The following is a 10771-nucleotide window of genomic DNA, read 5'->3' as shown; positions in this document are numbered from 1 at the left end:
AGTGTTTAAAGGCAGAACGTCCTGCGAGTTAGAAATGATGTGGATTAAAAATACAGTTCTAAATTCAACTTTTAATTTGTGAACATTTTATGTATTATTTCAGAAATGTCTTTTAATTTAGACACATATATACTGTATGTTTAAAAATGAAACAGTTTAATATAATATAGGAAAATATGTACTGTATTAATTTTAGTTCGATTTTAGATATTATGTGTTGTTTCCTTGAGCTTTGAGCTATGTTAGCCCTGTAGCTCACTGTTGCATTGTAACTAATCATAGTGGCTTATAAAGGTTTGTCATCTACATGTGCGTAGTTTGTGGAAAAAATATGTAAATTCAATTGTTCTTTTAATAATGAATGCATATACAATAAACTCAGCTAATCCATTACTCTGACAAAATAATTCGGAATTTAAAGCATTTTCCTTTCCCAAGCAAACGTTTGCCTTTGTTATATTTCAGTAAATCTTTGTTTAAATTAGTTATACTGTAGGTTCTGGGCTGCGCGTAAAGCATGACATTCATGACTATGATCAAATGTAAAGATTTGATCAGCCAATCAGTTTTGTTCACAAGTATACACAGATCAGGCATAACTTTATGACCACCTGCCTAATATTGTGTTGGTCCCCCTTTTACTGCCAAAACAGCTTGTATTCTGATCCCTTTCTATCAGAACCAGCATTAACTTCTTCAGCAATTTGAGCAACAGTAGCGCATCTGTTGGATCGGATCACACGTGCCAGCCTTCACTTCCCACGTGCATCAATGAGCCTTAGGCATCCATGACCCTGTCACCGGTTCACCACTGTTCCTTCCTTGGACCACTTTTGATAGATACTGACCACTGCAGCCCGGGAACACCCCACCAGAGCTGAAGTTTTGGAGATGCTCTGATCCAGTCGTCTAGCCATCACAATTTGGCCCTTGTCAAACTCGCTCAAATCCTTACGCTTGCCCATTTTTCCTGCTTCTAACACATCAACTTTGAGGATAAAATGTTCACTTGCTGCCCAATATATCCCACCCACTAACAGGTGCCATGATGAGGAGATCATCAGTGTTATTCACTTCACCTGTCAGTGCTCATAATGTTATGCCTGATCGGTGTATAATGTACAATCTAAGAATATTTTCTACTCAGTCACATCATTTGGGGTCACTGGTTAAAATTAGGTTCATTAAGAGCTAGCAAGAATTTGACACACCTAGGATCTGTACTCTCTGATATTAAGAAACCATACCTGTGTGCTTCCACTCATCAAAATATCTCAGTCAATCCCTCTGGCTTTATTTGAGATGCAGCATGACCCACCTAATCTCCAGACACACAGTGGGCCGAACGAGATTCTTCACAGAGCTGTCGCATTTCACTTCCCAATAAAATGTGAAAGAAAAAAAAATCCAATAACCTATGAATGTTTGGCACACGTAAAGATGCGACCATATTCGAACAAAATTGCAAGAGCACATGCCAGGACTTCACATAACATCACATCACATCGATGCGGGGGTGAGCTTAATGGAATTTGTTGCTTTAATTGTAATGCTTTCTCTTACAAAACCTTTGAAATGTAATTTGTAATATGTGTTCATATTCAGTCATGTGTGATGGCAGCGAGAGTAAAACCGGGAAGCGTACACCTTATGGGTGTCTGAAATAACCTAAGTAACAGGAGGGTTTAATGAAACCATGGCATGTGGGAAGAATTGAGGAAATAGCATGTGGAAATTGGTTTAAAGCCCAAACAGTATTAGAAGAAAGTGATGTTAGAGAAGGGAATCTGTAAGGAAAAACATTGCCGCTTGGTTGAAATCTAGGCCTGGTAACCGTTTAAGAATAAGTAATGCTTTCATAATGAACTAAAACATGCAGTAATCAAGAAATAACACTTCTGAGTCAGCTTCTGAGTCATATGGAAATAGTTATTAATGATGCTAATAATGAAGTGTTAACATCTCGGGAAAACATTCTGTAAATAAGCACAACGACGACTCGCAGTATTAATAAAGATCATTTATACAGGGTGATTAAAAAATGCTTAATATGGTACTACAACACTGTAGCTGTCTAATGTTAAGGAGGATAAATTACTAATTAAAATGTAAGTTAGAAAATGGCAACAGTACATTACCAGTAAGTGTTTTTAATCACATAGTATTATGGGGAGTTTGTTCTTCCATATTATAGGCTATTATAAGTGTAGTCAATTTCAAAGTGTATTCTTTTCTCAGTTTCTCCTCAGGGTTTGCTGTGGATCATGAGAACAAGATGGGATACCAACATCAACATGCCAGTCCATTGCTTGGCACCATGCACACACCCATTCACATTCACATGTTATTACACACCTTGGAGCAAGTTCAGGTAACCAGCGTGCTTCGGAAGCTGGGAGAAAACCGGAGAATTCCGAGAAAACCCACCAAGAGAACAAGTGAAAATCCACACAGACCTGAGCTCAGGATGGAAGCTTGAAGCTATGAGATGGCAACATTACCGGATGTACCATCAGAAATAAAATAAAAGCTGAATGTATTATTCTTCATGAATCTGTGCTATGAGTCATATGTTTATCTACTTGGTTCTAAAATCATCTCAACACACAAACTCTATGTTTGGCCTTAACAACTACTCTTATAAGGAAGATCCTAAGCTTGGGCTTCAGCGGCTCATATTGTGTACCGAAAGACCATCAATTATATAAATGATGTGTATTAATATTGTAGGTCATGGTATTACTTGACAGAACCATTAACACAATGTTAATAATATTTCACTAGTGTTATATGATAATGGCTGTTCGTGCTGTATATGACTCCCAGGCTGTTAATGTAAATGCCTCATTATTTCCTGATGCATTAAGTATTAGTGCATGAATAATTTCATCAGTGTGAATGCATCAATCACGTGTTTGTGTATAGGACTTTATAGTAAAGTGTTACAACAAACCCGGAATGATGTCAGAGGCAGAGAAAGTAAGCCCCCTGACTGATGCGAGTCGGACACGCTGTGGGAGCTAGAATTAGACTCAGCACCTCTTTGATGATTGCGAGTGGATGTACCTGTGTGTGTGAGGAAAACGAGGCGGAGGAATGAGCACCGGGACGATTCGACGTCCAGAACAAAAAGGGTGAGGGGAAAAACGTGAACGTCATCTGGTCTAAAGCGGGGCACTGTGGCAGAATTCTGCACTCAGCTCTCTAACTGGCGCTTCAGCACAAGACCACAAAGAGACGCGGAATCAACCGGGATTTAGACAACAAAAAGCTTACAGCCACCCTGCTGCTCTCTCTCTTTCTCTCTCTCTCTCTCTCTCTCTCTCTCTCTCTCTCTTTCATACACACACACACATGCACACACACAGGTAGTGAAATACATATACACACACACACATTCCAGAATTACTGATTCAGCAGCTGAAACATTTCTGGTGGAACAGCATACACACCAGTATTATACATACAAATATGCATACAAAGAGTAAACAGACCGTCATAAATAACTGCCTAAATAAGATTAAATAAAATATTCTGTTCAATGTTTAATCCACACACACACACACACACACACGCACACACACAAATATGTTCCTGCAGCATGGCTGATCACCACAAAGCACTTAAGAAATTATTATTCCATTAATATTCTCTTGAAAGGTTAGCTAATATGGGCACTTTTTGTCGTACCTGTTGCCATGTGAATTTTGCACATGAGACTTTTAATAAAGAGATTACAGTTTCTAATTTCAGCCTCCTACTTTGCCCTAGAAAAGCTTTCATGGGCAGCAACATTCAATAGATATAAAGTTCATATAATTATTAAGCAGGGATGAGCGAAGCTATGCCAGAATGTATTCTTAGAAATACAAAACACTACAACTGGAACTGAAAGGTTGTTGAAATGAGACACTGTGTTTTGTATTTTAAAAATACAGATTCGTTTCTGTTTCCCCATGGAGGACATGAGAACACCTCAGTTGATAAAGAATTACAACAGCATTCAAGAGGAAATTTAATGCTAACACTATTGATAGAAACCGTACTGATTAAACAGACTGCATTAAATTGTGCAGGGTCAAAAAAAAAAGAAGAAAAGAAAAAAGTTTTATTGCGCCACAACAATTAATCTATGGCTTGTCTTTTTTTTCTCTCATGTGTGTCATTAAAAGAGTAAAAATAAACTGCAATTATTTGTCTAAATAAATGTCGAAGTTGAGGAAAACCTTCAGGTTAAAGTAGAAGCTAAAGCGGACTTTTGAGAAACTATAAATGTGCTTAAATTCTAAAAGATTTACAAAAATATAAAGATGTCCGCCCTCAAATCACACACTGATTTCAGTAAATAAATTCACGACCCTTTCATTTACATTTAGATTTTTTTCATTTAGCAGATGCTTTTATCCAAAGCGACAAATGAGGAAATACAAGTAAAGCGATATATCGAGCAGAAAACAATACAAGTAGTGTTACCATACAATATTTTTTAATTCCTTTCATCAGGGAACCTACCTTAGTTAAGGCTAGCTAACAAAAGCTGTATGGCTAATCTCTCAAATTTGACCTAGCATGATAATACTAGCTTACATTTGGGGATGTGGTAGCGATGATGGCCTACTGATCAGAAGGTTGTGAGTTTGAATCCCAGGTTCCACCAAGCTGCTACTGAGGCCCTATAATGCTCGGTTGTATCCAAAAAAAAATCAAATGAGATAAAATGTCAGCCACTCTGGATAAGGACTGTTTGCCAAATGTAACACTATCTTGAAAAAATAAGTGTGAATATATATGGCAGCAGATAAACCAATCAGGCTTAACATTATGACCAGCTGGCTAATATTGTGTTGGTCTCCCTTTTGCATTAACTTTGAGCAACAGTAGCCCATCTGTTGGATCGGATCACACGGGCCAGCCTTCACTCCCCACATGCATCAGTGAGACTTGGCCGCCCATGACCCTGTCACCGGTTCACCACTGTTCCTTTCTTGGACCACTTTTGATAGATACTGACCACTGCAGACCGGGAACACTCCACAAGAGCTGCAGTTTTGGAGATGCTCTGATCCAGTCGTCTAGCCATCATAAATTGGCCCTTCATCAAAACCCAGTGTCAGTTTGTGTTTCCTCTGAGTTTTCCAGTTTCCCAAAAATGTATATGAATTAATTATGATAAATTGTCCCTAGCTCTGTCATGGACTGGCATCCCATCCAGGGTGTATTCCTGCCACATGCTCAGTGCTCCCAGGATAGGCTCCAGATCTACCCTGATCATGACAAAGCAGTTACTGAAAATAAGGGACAGAGTTAGTGGCCTGTTCCTGATAGTTTGCTGATAGTTACAGGAAATTCCCACCAGCAAACCAGTTACGTTGGTGGCTGTACAGTTTGTCAGCAACTAACCAAGGAGGGTGAAGGCTAACACATGCTGCTTTTGAAGCAGATCAGCTTTTTGAAATTCAGCTGTAGGAGCTTCACCGGTATAGACAGCATGAAGAAGGTACGCTCCACCCTCTTCTACATACAGAAAGCCATGATTAGCTAGTGTTGCTGTGATTGTCAGGAGAAAGTATATGCCATTCCTAATGATACATTCACACATACAGTGACTCACAGCTACAAAACGACCGGAAACAATTCATGTTCATGAGAGCTGACATGAGTGACAGAGACCATTGGTGGCTAGATGTGGGCGTGTCCAGTGATATGACAAAATTGAGAAATGTGTAACTTATAGAAAAATAAATATAGAGTGACTTAGTGCAACGGGAGTAGACACAGTACAGTGCTTATGATCCATAGTAGAGGTGGTACAAGTGGTTAAGACTCTGGGTTGTTGATCAGAAGGTCGGGTTCAAGCATCAGCATCACCAAGCTGCCACTGTTGAGCCTGTGAGCAAGGCCCTTAACCCTCTCTGCTCCAGGGTGCTGCTTCATGGCTGATCCTGTGCTCTGACACCAACCTCCAAAGCTGGAATATGTGAAGAAAAGTGTGCTGTAGTGTAAATGTTAATGTGTAAAGACATTAAAGAGCTCACACTACTTTGTCATATTACATGATGCAGATATACACTGGTGAACTGTATACACAAACTCCAAATCTCCCTCCAGAACGTTTCATTTTAGCGGCAAGAAAACCGATTTGGCGTCAAGTGGAATGCTAGTTGCTCGGCCCACTGATAAATGTTATTGCTATGGCAACCAGTAGTTGGAACGCCTACAGATGACTTCACAGTAGTGCGACTGGTGATTTGCAGAGATAAAATCGCTGTATGTGTTTGTGAACACAGCTTAAGAGAGCAAAGGCAATTTCGCACTCTTGGTGCCCCAGCCACGAATGGCATCACTGGAATTCAAACTCATGATCTATGGGCAAACATTTTTCTGTAACCCCGTGTAATTATATTTTATCCTGGTTCTGTCGGTATTTAATAGCTACCAGAAAATCCCTAATGGAAACCTTCAAGAATCTGGTGGAAACCATTACAGCAATTCTGAGCGATGACCTTTTTCTGATGAAATGTAATAGATCCTTGGATAGATCTTCATTGATTCCTGATACTCCAGCATAGACTCCATCATTTTTGGAACCAAATGGCCTTTTGATACTGTTTACATAAACATTGTTCTTTTTTTTATATACCTTTGTTCTAAATCTTGTTTTAGATTACAGTATTAAAAAATAAATCAACTTGCAATAAAACAAAATTTACATTTAATTAAAAAAATACAAAAGGGCATTTTTATAACATAAATCACAAATCTTGAAATATTAATGACAAAATATTAATTAAAAAATTCAATTCAAAATTTTTACATATTAATGAATCTCAAATACACGAAAGAAATATTGCACAACTCTTTCCATTTTTATATAAAGCTAATATTTGCTTTTTTCCCCCTAATCCTTTGTGTAGATCCGTCTGAATAAAAGAGCTGGACATGATGTCACATGTTTACCTTTGTGCTGTGCCTGTATAATTAAGGTATATGGTTCTATGTGTGTGTGTGTGTGTTTGTGTGGACGGGTAATGTGTATACCTCTTGCTGAGCACACACTCTTATTCAGCACTGAAGCCTGAGTGAAATGTAGCTGACGGTGAACATTCTGAGCTTAAAAACACTAATGGCACACGCTGATGACCTTGGGTGCATGTGACATTATGCGGAAAATGATCTGCAAACCAACATCAAACTAACTGATTTTAGCTCACAGGGCTGTTTGTCTGTGTGTGTGTGTGTGTGGCTGGCCGATTTGGCTGGAGATGGATTTTCTCTAGATGGATTTGCTGTAGATGAGAGGTGGTGTGGTAGGGGGTCCAGCAGTGCTTTGATCATTACCACTTGTGGAAGAAGGGTTCTGACAGAGAAACGAGCCCCTTACTTACACACTTACACACACACACACACACACACCTCTAAGAAGTATGATTATAGTAACTGTAGCAACAACTGTAGCTCATCAGAGGCCCACAGACAAACGGTGTGACATTCTGTCTCTCTCATGTCTCCGGTTCTTCCGGTCGTTGGCTTCTGTTCTTCACCATCAAAACAAGTCCTATTTTTAGACATATAAAGAAAAGCTGCATGAGTTCACTTTAACTAATTATGTGCATTTATGGTATAAAAAACAAACTGCTTCTATGCATGTAGACACAAATCTCTGTCTCTGTCTCGCACACACACTCTCCGAATAAGGTAAATGCAGAGACATGACATCCTGTCCTGCTTCCTGTTTAAGATAGACCTTTGGTTTAGATTTTGTGTGTGTGTGTGTGTGTGTGTGTGTGTGTGCGTTAGGAAGTCTGTACATGGTCAGGATATGTCTAGAGGATGGATAGTTATATTCGTCACTGTTTGAATTGACTTTAAAGAAATACTTCAGCTTTTTTTAACAGTGTAATTTCCAAAAGACACAGGAATTCCTGTTTATTTAAACTTCCTCATAATAGAAGCAGTTGTTGAATACCGTTAAAAATACGTGATTGTGTAAAGCAAACTCAAAACTATAATAATGCATTGTACTCTACTAATATAGTTCTTAGGGTGAGATAGTCATGAGAGAACATGCTAAAGTGCTGTGGAGTCTGATTCTGGTGGAAACCATTAGGACAATTCCTTCTATGTGATGGAAGCAATGACCTTTTTCTGATGAAATGTAATAGATCCTTGGAATCAGCTTCACTGTTTCCTGATAATTCAGCATAGAGTCCAAACACACTGTTTTGTTTTTATTTGGCTTTGTTCTAAAGCTTGTATTAGATTAGAATATTAAAAAATAAATCAAAATTGGTGTGGTGATTAATTTTCTATGAAGCAGCTGTAATTCAAATCAGTGGTTAATTTTAATGCACTTATTTATTTATTTATTTTTTAAAAGTTTTTTTATTATTTATTTATTATTATTTTTTTTATTCCTTTTTTATTCCTACAGCAACATTTTTATTCCTACAGCAACATTTTCTTTCTTTCTTTCTTTATATATATATATAAAGAAAGAAAGAAAATGTTGCTGTAGGAATAAATAACAATTACATGAATAATTATATATATATATATATATATATATTCCTTATATATATGTTATAACTACAGTCTTAATTAATTGTTCACTCATCATACTCTTTCTTTCTTTCTTTCTTTCTTAATTTAAAAGAATTAATTATTTATTTTATTTTATTTTATTTTACCCAGTTTTAGTTATGCTTCATTGGCTTCCAGTTCATTTTAGGACTCAGTATGTGGTTTTATTGTTTGTTTTTAACGCCTTATATGAACTGCCACCCTGTTAAATTGCAGACACGCTTTGTACACACAGTTAGTACTGACTGTTCCTCAAGCTTGGCTGAAACCGGAAAGTGAAAAGTGCATTTGCTGTGTCTGCACCAAGACTGTGGAAATGCATCACACATGCTTCTTCTGTGTCCACTTTTAAACCTAAACTTACTTTTATTCCTTTGTGAAAGGTTGAATGCATGTTATATATATTTGTGTGTGTGTGTGTCAGATTTCTGTGTATATGTATATCTGTAAGTCTAATGCAAATGAGAGCAGTAATTAGTGGAACATAATTGTTTATAATACTTTGGTTAATTAACCTTTTTTTATTTATAAATTGTGCTTACTGTGAAAAGGAATTCAAGTTAGTAACATTTAAAAAAAAAAAAGTACTTATCCAGGGTATCCAGATAAGGTTGAAAAAGGCTGGAGTACCCCTTTAACAGGAGGCTCCCTAGTCTTGATTTGGAGGTCATTTTCACTGGAGAATCGCATCACAGAGCAATTCAGTCAAGAACGAGACTAAATCCATGATCAGGAAAACACCCCAAGAGTAACCCGCAGAGCCTCCACTCCCCTCCATTAACGTGCAGCTGATGCACACACACGTGTATCCGTGAGCGTGTGTGTCTATGTGCTGAAATGTAGCTCTGCCCGCTGAGGGGTTGTCATGACTACAGAGAGGAAATGGAATGCGGTAAATATCTCAATTTGCCAATCAACCCCCTTCCACTGTCATCAAACACACACACACTCACAGACACACACACACAGAGATCCGTGCACAAATATATTCACCTTTAAAAACTTTGACTTTTTATACAACAAGAAAAGAAAGTTATAATTTAATATAATAATATAATAATATATAATAATATAAGTGAGAAGTTATAATTCACACTGTGGCTATTACAAACTTTGTAATATTAATGCCTGCACACGATTCTTATATACATTTTAGAGTTTCAAGGTTGTACAGAAATATACCAATCTCAATAAACAAAAAAACACATGTGAGAAACCTGGCTAATATTCAACAGCAGTGCCCAAACTTTTGCTCTCAGATCCAGTGATACTAATAGGAGAAAAAGAAACAAAGATTTACAAAGTGTGTGTGGGTGGTGACTGGGGTTGTTTGAGTAGAGAAGCTTCCCCTTCTCCTTCATCACACTCACTCTCACACACACACACACACACACACACACAAAGAAGGAGGAATTAGGTTTAAACGAGTAGCAAGAGACAAAGGAGGAAACAAAGAAAGAAAAAAGAAAGAGAGAGAGAGAGAGAGAGAGAGGGAGAGAGAGCACAAGGAGAGAGGCGGTCACCTGGAGATGTCGGACTGGCCTGGGCCGAGCCGCACGGAGGGGGGAGCCGTCGCCATGGAGAGGGGCACTGGTCGCCATGGCAACCGCTGGGCCGAGGGTCAGCGGCCGCAGGAATGTGTTTGCACACAGAGGTGCATGCTGGGAGGAGAGTCCCGCTGTGAATGTGTGTGTGAGTGTGTAACTGCGTGAGTCATGATGTTGCCATTACAATGAGGTGAAACGAGGGCCGGGACTGTGGGGTAGTTACGAGCGTTAAGTCATTTGAAGAAAAACTTTTATGCACATGTTAGAATAAAGCTCACATTAGGTTTTGTTTACTAAATGGCTCATCTCTCTCTCTCTCACTCACACACACACACACACACACAAATGAACTGTGAAGCTAACCAGCCACTCTGCCTAGCTTTTTTTTATTGCATTATTTTCTCTCCCCAAATATATCTATCACATATCATTAAAAATATTTCTCTCTTCATCATTTTCTTTTTCATTCTTTTATGCTGTCTATTTAGCACTGTCAGACTCTATGAGTGACTACTGAATCCATAAATCACAATATATTTATCTGGTCAGTGTGGGGCATTACATTAGCAACATGTCCCAATTTTGACCTTGGCTATTGACCTTCTATTCATTTTAGCAAGTGAGAAAAAGTCACAGCACAGATC

The sequence above is a fragment of the Hemibagrus wyckioides genome, linkage group LG05 (genome assembly GCF_019097595.1).
Source record: "Hemibagrus wyckioides isolate EC202008001 linkage group LG05, SWU_Hwy_1.0, whole genome shotgun sequence".
Classification (NCBI taxonomy): Eukaryota; Metazoa; Chordata; class Actinopteri; order Siluriformes; family Bagridae; genus Hemibagrus; species Hemibagrus wyckioides.
The sequence above is the reverse complement of the archived record's forward strand: the minus strand, read 5'-3'. Positions refer to the sequence as shown.